Genomic DNA, 11,601 nt, shown 5'->3' with positions numbered 1-11,601 from the left:
GAGTGTTGGGCGAAGGAGTCTTTGTACTTGTACAAAACTTCTTTGAGTCCTTGGCGATCCGCTTCTTTGTGGAGGGCGTCAGCCTCACTAAGGATCTGTTGGAGTTGTGCCTCGAACCCAGCATAGGGTTCTTCAATCGAGTCATTTGAGGGACTTTGGGTTTGGATAGCAATTGGCTTAGGTGTTTCTGTTGTAGGCTGTGTTGAGACTGCATAGACCGTGAGGTGGGTGTCATCCGTCAGTTCGGATGGGCATACACTTTCCCTAGACACTGGCAGGATGGAAGTTATGGTGATGTTTCCATGTGGTCGTGCAAACATCACTGTGCCGAGGTCATCTTCGTCAGACAGTGGTTGGGCTGGTATTGGGCCTATAACAGGTCCCATCAGGTCGAAGTCATGAAACGCCTGGTTGATGAGCCATCCTAGGTGACTGGTTTTAGGGACAGTGACATCTCTAGCAGTGCAGTTGTTGAACAGTATTTACATGGCACGTGATGACGCATCAATGAGAGGGGTGGCTTCCAGAGTCAGGCCCAGTTTCAGACAGTTTCCGGATGGCTGGAAGAATGCTAGCTTACTGTTGAGAGTGTGGCCTGGTCGCATGTTGAGGCGAACGCTGACACTCCTGCTGTATGCAGGGTATGTGACTTCTCTCTCATTGATCATGGCACATGCATCTGGTATGGTTTGACCAGATCGAAGGGTGTTCAAATTGACTGAAGTTGTCAGTTGGTTCGACAGAGGGGCCCACACAACATTGTTGATAATGTCCACACAGGCATTGAGCCGAACTAGGATGTCTGCTCCGATGTAGATGTCACGAGGTAGGAAAGGTTAGGGACAACGAGGAAGTGGTGACTCAGCAGTCTGTTGTTCCATCGAATGTCCACTGCGCAGATCATCTTGGACGTGGCCATGGCTGTCGAACAAGAACTGAGGGGGAAGCTGCTGTGTTTTGAGACGTGTGGCAGAGTCTGGTGTCTTCGTTTTAAGGCTTGGAAGAGCTTTAGACTGACAGCTGAGTTCTCTGCCCACAGTGCTAGGGCCGCATTGGACACCAAGGTGTCTTGAATGTCTATTTCAGTCTTGATTAGAATGGGGCTGGAGTCTGAGTCAGGAGCTTGCAGTGAGCAGAGGAAAGGGTCTTGATCCTTACTGCTGGAGGTTGCACCAGTAGTCAGTGACTTGGGGTCAGTGCCTGTAGCTTGACACTGTGGCTCGTTGGAGCGAACTGGCTGGAAGGGCAATGGCTCCCTGACTTGAGTCCATATCTTTATATGCTTGATATCGATTCAGGTTCAAATCGGTTCAGCAAATCTTTTCCTATGAGGAGGGGGTACGTGTTGAGTGGTGACACGTACACTGGGTGAACGAGGCTCATTGGTCCCACTGTCAGGTGTACTGGGGCAAGCTGTTTCAGCTGTAGGCCAGTGTGGGAGTAGAATTGGAGGTCCAGTTCACACCTTTGAAGTCTGAGAGTTCTTTTGGTTCTCTTGGCTCTTTCTTGGACTTCTTCGAGGAGTTCTGCTGACATTAGGGTGATGTCAGCTCCTGTGTCCACGAGAGCTTCGACTTGGACTTTGCGTTCGATGATGATAGACAAACAGAATTTCCTTGCTACACCTCTTTCGATGAGGTCACCCAGTAGTTGAGGGACAGGAGTTTGGCATGGAACAGGTAGTATTTCAGGGCTGGCTTGAGGTTCGTCGGAGGAGTGGCAGACAACCAGAATGGCACTTTCAGGAATTTGTGGCAGTTCATCAGCAGGTGTCTGTGGGATGCTGCTGTGATCTGCTGCAGTAGCTGTGGAGTTAGTGCTTAACTCTATAGCTGGGCGTTCAAACAGATTTCCTGTTTCACTTAAGGTAGTTGCAGGTATGGCTCTTTGAGAGTAAGGAGGTACAGTGCTATTCTCAGGGGTCTGTTGATGGTCACTGCTTCTTTGTTTGACGACTAGTCAGGCTGAATCCAGTTTATCCTCATTTTTCCCCTTCCTGTCGTACTCCTTGCATTGGAAGCACTTTTTCATCATCATTCTCATCATTTCTTGAGGGTCAAAGCCAGATGGGGTAGTTTCTTCTTGTGGGGATTGAGATCGAGTTCGGTCAGTGGAGAATCGGGGTGAGTGCTTTCGTCGACTCCTTGGGCTTATTGATCCATGGTTTTGTCGTTGTCCCTTGGAGGAACTGTTGGATTGTGACAAGCGTTTTCTCCTTTGATTGCCGAATGAAGTAGATTGAGTCCACGATCTCTCCCAGTGATGTTTAGGAGTGCGTTTTCGTCCAGGGGGTCCATCATAGCGACTGTTCCTCTGTCTAGGTCTAGCATCAGCATGAGAGTTGTCTGTGGGGTACTGATGCCTTCCCCTCTTGAGCAGACTGCTTGGTTTTATCTGGACGTTGGGCACCTTCTAGTTCCAGTTCTGGACTAGTGCCAGAATAGTGGTGGTTTTGGCGCTCTTTTCTGAAGCCATCTTCTGTTTACCATAGGCTTTATGTGCCAAATCTCGTAACTGTTGCATTGTTCGTGGGCATGCAAGGACTCCCAGATGGTGGCTTACAGCAGGATGGAGGTTTCGCAGGAATAGAATCTTGAAGTTCAGATCTTCTTCCATTTCGGGTTCATTCCGAGTTCTGAGTTCGTCTGAGCCGGCTGTAGTATGCTTGAGGGGGCTCGTTACGGCCTTGCTTCATCTCAAGTGCAGCCACCAGTCCTCTCTCCAATTCGGGGTCAGCAAATTCTTTGATGAGAGCTTTTTAGAGTAGGAGGTAGTCATTCTTTGGACGAGCTGGATGGATGGCGCCTGAAGCAGGTAAAGTCTATCTTTGTCTGAGACTTTGGGTCTCATTTCCAGATGGAAATCAATGTCTTGCAGATAGGCATGGATCTCCTGACCACCTGGCACACTTGGGGTGAACTTGCCAATGTTCCTGGCCAGCTTATCGAGGTCTTTGAGATCCATGCTGTGCGCTGATCTGTGATTGACTAGCACAGGCTCTCGTCGCTTTGGGGTGAGGTCAGGCTGTGCAGAAGGAGCTGGTGAGCGTCTTCGGCTTGGTTCCTCATCTTTCTCACTATGTGTGAGTTCGAGTTCAGGTACAGGGGATCCTGTCCTGCCTGGCAAGGGTGAGGCTAGTGCATATCTTTCCTTGGCGGGTTCACGTCGCAGTTTGTAGGCATACTTAAGTTCATCTTTGACACTGGCAGACTCCTCTTTGAAGTAGTCCAGTTCCTGTGTTAGTCGGTTGACTTCATGTCTCGCTTCATCTAGATGAGTTTCAAGAGCTCTGTTTTTGGCTTTTTGGTCTCTTGCTTCAACCTTTGCTTCTTCCAGTAGCTGTTCTGCATTTTCAAGCTTGTTAGTAGCATCAGCGTGGTTTGCTATGGCTCGCTCCAATTCTTGGGTGGCAGCAGCTAGGTTCTTTTGCAGTTTATCTATCTCTTCCCCAAACTCTTGGTGTGTCTTGGTGGACAGTTCAGTTTGCTGTCGAGCCTACAGTTCTAGTTGCTCGATGCGAAGTTGTCTGTGTGTCAGCTTTTGCTGGAGCTGGCTGGCATGCCTGTCACTTATCTTGAGGGTGGCGATGAGAGTGTGACTCAGCATTCCAGTAATCTTGGCTAGGTCTTTGTGACTGTAGCTGTGGCTTGGTTCTTGCGACATTAGGCTTGATAAGTTCTCATCCAGCTGATCCTGGGTCAGTTGCTGCAGGTTTTTGGTGACCTTAGGGAGGAAACTGTCTGTTACCACACTCAGCCATGCTTCTAAGTTCTTCCAATGGCCAGCAGGGTCTTTAGTACGGGCCATGTTTGTTGCAGTGGGGGAGACTTAGAACCGATCTGACACTGACCTTGAAATGGGACGAGAATAGAAAAGAGAGAACGAAACACAGCAGAACAAGAGGAACAACAATGTCAGTGTGTAATATTAAGTGTGAGGAGTTAAATGTGTACCAATGTTCTAGTGTGAGTGTTCTAGATGAATGTCGTTCTCTGGGCTGTGGTCCTCTGCTGGATGTGCGTCTAACTAGTAAACTCTGTGGGGAGAATCAGTAAACACGTACAGTTGGCACAGCTAAGGAACAGAGAAATACAAAGTGATAAGAAGTGTAAAGAATAGGGTAAAGATCGGTGTTTGCACTTTCCTAGAGAGAGCAATGATTTAGCTTCCCTCAATCTAAAACAAAAGAATACTCCTAAGCTAACTTTTGAATTTTAGGGTCTCCAATCACCAGGACTGCGGCTGTTATTAAAATTTCCTATGAAACAGGAGAAGTTGTGATAACAACAACAGTGTTGGTTTCTTAAATCAATAGGATTGACACCACACCAAATAAATTGTCCCTGAATGTGTGTTAAAAATAGCGACTGACGATGCTTATCTTCTTGACGACCTGCTTTTAGCTCTGATGGGTAGGATTCCACAATGAGGAGGGAATGAGTGTGAGAATCAGGCAAGTTCAACTTCAGCAATACAGTGTTCAAGTTTCCCAAACATTTGTCCAATGTTCCTAAAATTCTCTGCTCTATGATTCTCACAGGTGCAATACCTCAAATAGCAGCAGCAGTCAAGTCGAAAGAAGATAGTAGGGGAAAAGAAGACAAAAAGATAGTTTTCTCTGCTGGAAAAACTAAGATTGACCAAGTGGTGGCGCTGTCGAATGGATAATTCCAAATTGTTGGTTTATTGGGTTATCAAGTTAGCTAGTTAGCCAAAGTAATGACAAGCTTGTAAGTTTTTATTTGGGTTTAGCTAACCGAAGGATATTGCCCTTATAAACTCAATTGGGTGCAACAGACTACTCTGTCCAATTGCATCAACCTGAAACCCAGAAAGGGAAGGAAACTGTGTCCTTGAGCTGGCTTGGAAAAACAATGGGAACTCAAAGCTGTAGTTAATTTAAGGCAATTGAGTAATGAAGGATAGCATTTTTTTTATTGTTAGATTTTGCTAAACATTTACAAAGAAATGCAGACATAAAGGGTTAACTGCTATATTAGGTCCACAAAGTATAGAGAAATGTTACCGGATGCTAGAGCATCCTGTGATTGGGTGGGGGTGATGGAGAGTGACAAGATGTATAAGCTGTGTGTACGTGCTCTGAAACATTTGCCTTAAAAGGTGAACTGTTAAGAGAAGATACACAGATACCAGGAAGAGGAATATCTGGTTGCTGAATGGTCAAACTGTCAAGACAACACCATATAAGTCAAATAGGGTTGGGTTTAGATAGTGTGTGAGAGACAGTATAAAAAGTATGAAGGACAGTGTCATGGGCAGAGGCTGATACAGTAGTACATCTCTCCTGCGCAGAAATTGTACTCTCTAACTTCTTGCATTCAAAATTAAACTTGTTAATTTTCAATTCAGATCTCCGTCAATTTTTGAACATGCAATGGACCATTTGAGTCCTACAGTAAATTAGACTAAAGCCAAAAGAGATATTCACTACGGGTTCCAATATATACCTGGAATAAATAAAATAATGGATTTAACTTAAAATTTAATAATCAAAATTTTGAATTAAGTTAAAAAATTTTAAAGTCCAAATTAGTAAAAGGAACAAGAGTGGTAACCCCTATGCGTTATTATTTATCAAAGTGTTTTATGATTAACATTTAATCAGTAATTGTTATTGAAAGAGGAAGCCAAACATCATGGAGCTGTTAATGAAATTAAAATTTCCAGACAGCAATGTTGAGTGACATTAATACTCAATGGAGTAATGATAAGGTATAAGAAGAACAATTATTATTAAAATCAATCATTAAACAATACAGAATCAATTTGACATCTAAATTAAACTCACATAAATGGGTTTCCAGACTTCATTAAACTGGATCAAATTATTTAAGTTAATCACAAACTGTTATTGAGCTCTGAGACTAATGGACTATTCATGAACAGAGGTGAAAAAGGTCAATTCAAGAGGTGAAAAAGGAATAATAATAATAATAACAGTAATAATGATTATTATTATTATAACTAAATAAACAAACAACCTAAGGTTGAAATAAGACATATGCAGTATTGATGCTGTCAAGATCACTCAGTGAGATTTGCAATTGAACTTCCCAGACATATAACAATATGATTATTTTAATCATTAAACATTGCCAGTAAATCAATGATCATAGAAAATGGTTGTACCTAGATGTTGATTAAATGGTCAGGATGTATTTGATTTCATTAATCAATAACTGTTATTGTGATAAGGCAGCCAAGCGTCATCAACTATAAATGAAATTGAAATTTCACAACAGCAGTGACGATGGTCACAACTCAACTAAGAGAAATAGTCATTAAAGTCTAAAGGACAATAAACGTTATCATTAAACTTAACACTATGCTTATAAATCGACTTCCCAGTCAACCATGGTAAGAAATGGTCGTTCTTACATGTTGAGTAGTTTCGATAAAAGCATTTATGTCACTCGTGAAACATTCTAATGAGGGGATTAAGCAATAGTATGTTTTCCAAAAGGCCAACAGCTTTTAGGAGTTCCGACTGGTGACATGGGCCCAATATAGCGGCAAAAGTCATTTAGACAAATGTGATTAACATCAACAGTGAGATCGTACACTCTTTATTAACTTCAGCACTTGTCAACTTATTTTCCAAATGTGAAAAGGAGATGAAACATAAGATAAGCATGAAGAGAAAACATCAAAGATTGAAAATCCGCTAGCATTAATCAAAGTTCACGTTGGCCATACAATGCTTTCAAATGGCCACCAAATGCTTTGTGCTAGCCTTCGATATCACTAAACACACATATACTTCAATGAGACGCGTTAGCGTCGGTTAGCTTAGCCTCGTGCTAGGCTTTGTTTACTTTCAGTTGAAGCCGGCGCTGGCGAGCTGCGCATGCGCGAATGACTGAAGTTCCGTCGAGTCCCTCGGGACTTCCGGGATCAAGGTCGTTGCTATGGCAACAAACACCAAGTGGCAAAATAGCAGTTTACAAACACCACACTCTTCACACTGCACAATAGCACTATTCAGAATACTATCCTTCTGATAATCAATGACCAATGAATACAGCTTTAGCGATTACTGTGTAATACACTATGAAGGCCGCGGGTCCTCGCTGTGCGGTCACACACACTGGTCAGATCATTTATCTAACGTTAATCAGTGCAGAGCAAAACTTTAATCAACAGGGTAACTGAGATTAAGGTGAGATCCGGGATCTCGGCACTACGTGTTAGAGTCTGTTTAAACAGTAACACGGCTGTGGATTCAACCACATAAACTTGATCAAGACAAATATTTTCTCCCACAATACAACACAGTTATCTAAGCAACTGCATTCTTTAATGCACTACCCTTAGCGAATAAAACAGCAAAGTTGGGTTGATTTATTCTAAACCCAGTAGCCAGGAGAAAAACAGTTGATTTCAGAGCCGGAGTCTCGCGGCATAAGGAATCACACTGTATAAGGCCCTTTTAAGAGGAGAGATAAGGGATATGCTTATCCACCTCTTTCTGCGCTCTCAAAGCGGCTTTACTATTCGTCTTGGCGGACGAATAGACTGCAGTTTTGTGCTTGGTTCGTCTCGGCGGATGAATTAATTGCAGTTACAGCGCTGTTCATCTCGGCGAAAGAATTAAATGCACTTTTGTGCACGGTTTGTTATGGCGGACGACTTAAATGCAGTTTTACTTTCTCAGCAACACTTCAGCATGGAGTCAAGCAATAAAACGCATGGTACAATGACAAAGTAATGACATGTGTAGCAAACTCTGTTTCCTCTAATCTATCTTTATGGTCAAAAATAGAGACAATGTGTTTCAGGGGTTTTATGTGCTTGAAAGTTAGTTCAAGCTACTGCCCGCATTCTCCACCATTATATGTAGTGCCTGGACCATCTAATGTGTCCGGTACTCTAAGAATTAGCTCATAAATTCAAATTAATTCATATTAATTTCCGGGGATTCGAATCAGAAGATTCAAATGACTGACTCACAGTCAGAAACAGGTTAACACGTACACTTACGTCATCTATTGGTCCACCCTAATAGAAGTAAGCAGCGCGACTTTAGCTTTAGTAGATCTATGTTATAGTATTACGTGGCCAACAATAATATAAAACAGGATTTCAGTATTTCTTCAAGCAAGGTAGCAAGACCATATGGCTGAGGCAGTAACTTTTAAACACATACAACTCCGACAAGGATCTTAAAATGAAACACAAGTTTATTAAGCTACACACACAGTACACTATTCTACGTAAAAGACAAACATACAGACACACACACACACAGTTCTGGAATGAGTGAATGACTGAGGATGAACAACAAAGAGTCCCAAACGTCTCGCACTTGCTAAGTTCTTAGCATTGCAACCTGAGAAAAACACCAAGCAGAGAATCTGACTAAGGTTTACTGCTTAAATTTAACACCAGCTTCAGCAAGGAGTGAAAGTTGTTTGTGTTACTTGCGTTTTGATGACCAGTCACACTCGTCAGCTGGTTGAGGGAAACTCCGGCGAAGCCGATTGGTTGCAGTGCGTTGACGTGGCTGGGATGTCCTTTGTTGGAGAGGGTTTTCCTTCGTCTTCTGGAGTGTGGGACTCCCTGTCCAGGTGACAGAGAGTTTGACGTCAGCACGCGGGAAGTTTGTTGAATGGGAATTCCTCCAGTGACTGCTCAGGCAGAATTACGAGACTTAGGAAGTAAGAGTTCAGAGAAGTTGAATGACTAACCCTACTGCTGGATGGGGCTGCGTCTGAGTGTTCCCGGGAAAGCGGTTATACGAGCAGAACATTGTCAGACTGAGTTCATGTGAGTGGCGAACGTACACAGAAGCAGCTTGAGATCCTTTGAACGGGTTCTCGTTGCCGTCGTGATGTAACGGCGGACAGATGCAGGCTTTACACAGGTAGTTCTTCCATGAGCGATGTCCGGCAGGCGTGTTGTAAAGACGGGAAGCATGCAACGCAAAGTTTATGCGTGGAAACCCCTCATGAAACCAAACAAAAGCCGCTGAACAATGTTTCATTTACATGCACTTCATAGTGAATACACTTGCTTACATACGTAGTAAAACATACACAACTATAAGCAATAAAACATTAAAGCAAAACACACTTTTAAATGTGAAATGTCCAAAAATCGTGCTGGCTTTTTGTACCGAAACAATGCTGATGCCATCTTCTTTTACAGCAAGAGGGGAGGGGGAGGATCACGCGACTGAAGAGACACACATGTGTCGTTCTTCTTTTGGGTGCAAGTTTATTAACATAGTCATGTGAGGGGCCAAATGGCCGGATTTTCCCGATGGGCCATTACTTATTAACCCGCGGTTACAACACGTCCTTTTGTCTTATAATGGGGAAAGAAGAGTGTATATTGGAATTAAGCTCTGGGCGATACTTAATTAAGGAGGAGACGAAGGGGGCGCAATGAGGCCTCCATGACTGCTGGTTTTAACTCCGCTTAGAATATGGCTGAGTTCCTACACCTAATAAATCCTTATTTTCAGTTAATGGTTCATCATTTTCCTGATGTCGCTTAGAGTCAGTATGCTGGCCAGTTACATCTGCTCACGGACACATCCTCGCCAGTTCTGGTTCTTAGATAAAGGATAAGCTAATTTCCTTTAAGTAATAATAGGCCGCCCAATGCTTGCTCATTCCTAAAGAAAGTTTGATTTCGCCCCTAGATTATATCATACTATATTCATTACTCAAAGATACATTTAAGAGTTAGAGATTAATGCCTTACCTGTAGAAATACATTGCAGCATATAAGCCTTGATGCAGAGCTCAGAGACTTACATACTGCAACGGAGTATCCTGGCTACAGAATCCCACAGACACTTCTGCACCTTTCACCTAAATACTCAAATCATCATAAATTCAAGACAATAAAAGCTTCACCAAGACTCTTGCCTGGTCATGAGTTGATGTGAAGACCATTTTCCCTGGAGTGGAGCATCTGGCAAAGATCTTATCAAAGTCAAAACCCAAATTAACTGATATAAGGGAGATTTTAAACTATTACACTGAAATTAGGACCACTTTACCAATCACACAGAGACATTTAAAATGACACAAAACCTGAATATAGAGCCACAAGATACACACAAGATTAAAAACTTCTGTGTGACATTCTGTGTGGAGTGTGAGTGAGCTGCTCTGGTGGAGAAGGTAAAGTCCAGGGCAAAAAAGGGGGCTTAGGATGCATGATCGAGACAACCTGAACAACTGGTTTCCTAGCTGATCTTCTCAGATAAGAAAGTGTATTGTTTTAGTGCCTGACCATTCTTTTGGTCTTGTCTCGTGTGGAGTTTCATAACAGTTCTCATAGTTTTGTCAGTGGCTTACGCAGTGTGTGCTGGCTTGGAAATCTTCTGATGATTTGTTGCTGGTTTTTCTCCATTCTGATTGGTTGATCAGCATTCCAGTGAGGTTATCAGTTGGAAATGTCCAGAATATAAAGATTGGTATGATGCTGAAAGTCTCTGAAAAGTGAGAAGGCCGAAGCCTGGGTGAGGCCCATTTTGGCTGGTGACAGAATGAAGAGAGGAGTGGAGTTAAAGAAGAGAGGAGTTAAAGAAGAGCGTGTGAACTGGTCATGCCTTCTTCAAATAGAATTGCTGATGTCATAAACACAGTGGCTGAGTTAGCCAATGGGAAGTTAGTTGTCTTCTAGCCAGTTTTTATGTCCCTTTGTTCATGTCTGGTGATTTACATATGCTTGTTGAATATTCAATTCGCTTTTTACAATATAGATTGTGTCTAAGCAGCTTAACATAGTTATAGTAAAGTCCAGACTACAGAGTTTAAGTTCAGTTTAGTTTAGTTCAGTGTTGTTTAAACTTCACTGAACCGTCGCCCCAGTCTGAGGTCAAGAGCACTCTGAAGCAGGTCTTCATTCAGGATGTCTCTGTACATTGCTGCATTCATCTTTCCCTCTATCCTGACTAGTCTTCCAGTTTCTGCTGCTGAAAAACATCCCCACAGCATGAGGCTGCCACCTTCATGCTTCACTGTAGGGATGGTATTAGCCTGGTGAAGAGCGGCATCTGGTTTTCTCCAAACATAACGCCTGGCATTCACTCCAAAGAGTTAAATTTTAGTCTCATCAGACCAGAGAATTTTGTTTCTTATGGTGTAAGAGTTCTTCAGATGCCTTTTGGCAAATTCCAGGCGGGGAGTGGCTTCCGTATGGCCACTCTACCATACAGGCCTGATTGGCAGATTGCTGCACAGATGGTTGTCCTTTTGTAAGGTTCTTCTCTCTCCACAGAAGAACGCTGGAGCTCAGACAAGGTGAACATCAGATTATTGATCATCTTCCTGATTAAGGCCCTTCTCCCTCAATCAGTCAGCTCAGATAGCCGGCCAGCTCTAGGAAGAGTCCTGGTGGTTTCAAACATCTTTCACTTATGGATGATGGAAGCCACTATACTGAAACTTGGAACTTTCAGAGCAGCAGACATTTTTCTGTAACTTTCCCAACCCTTGTGCCTCGAGACAATCCTGTCTCAGAGGTCTACAGACAATTCCTTTGTCTTCATGCTTGGTTTATTCTTTGACATGAACTGTCAACCCTGGGACCTTATATAGACAGGTGTATGCCTTTTCAAATCAT

The 11,601-nt window shown here is 43.1% G+C and overlaps 1 pseudogene; it reads right to left on the bottom strand.

Moving 5' to 3' along the window:
- Positions 1-1,959: 1,959 nt before the first annotated feature.
- On the bottom strand, positions 1,960-3,807 carry LOC130246546 (uncharacterized; annotated as a pseudogene).
- Between the last annotated feature and the right edge of the window lie 7,794 nt (positions 3,808-11,601).

This window comes from Danio aesculapii, chromosome 19, assembly GCF_903798145.1.
Source record: "Danio aesculapii chromosome 19, fDanAes4.1, whole genome shotgun sequence".
Lineage (NCBI taxonomy): Eukaryota > Metazoa > Chordata > Actinopteri > Cypriniformes > Danionidae > Danio > Danio aesculapii.
Note: the sequence above shows the minus strand (reverse complement) of the source record. Positions and strands in the feature narration are given on the sequence as shown.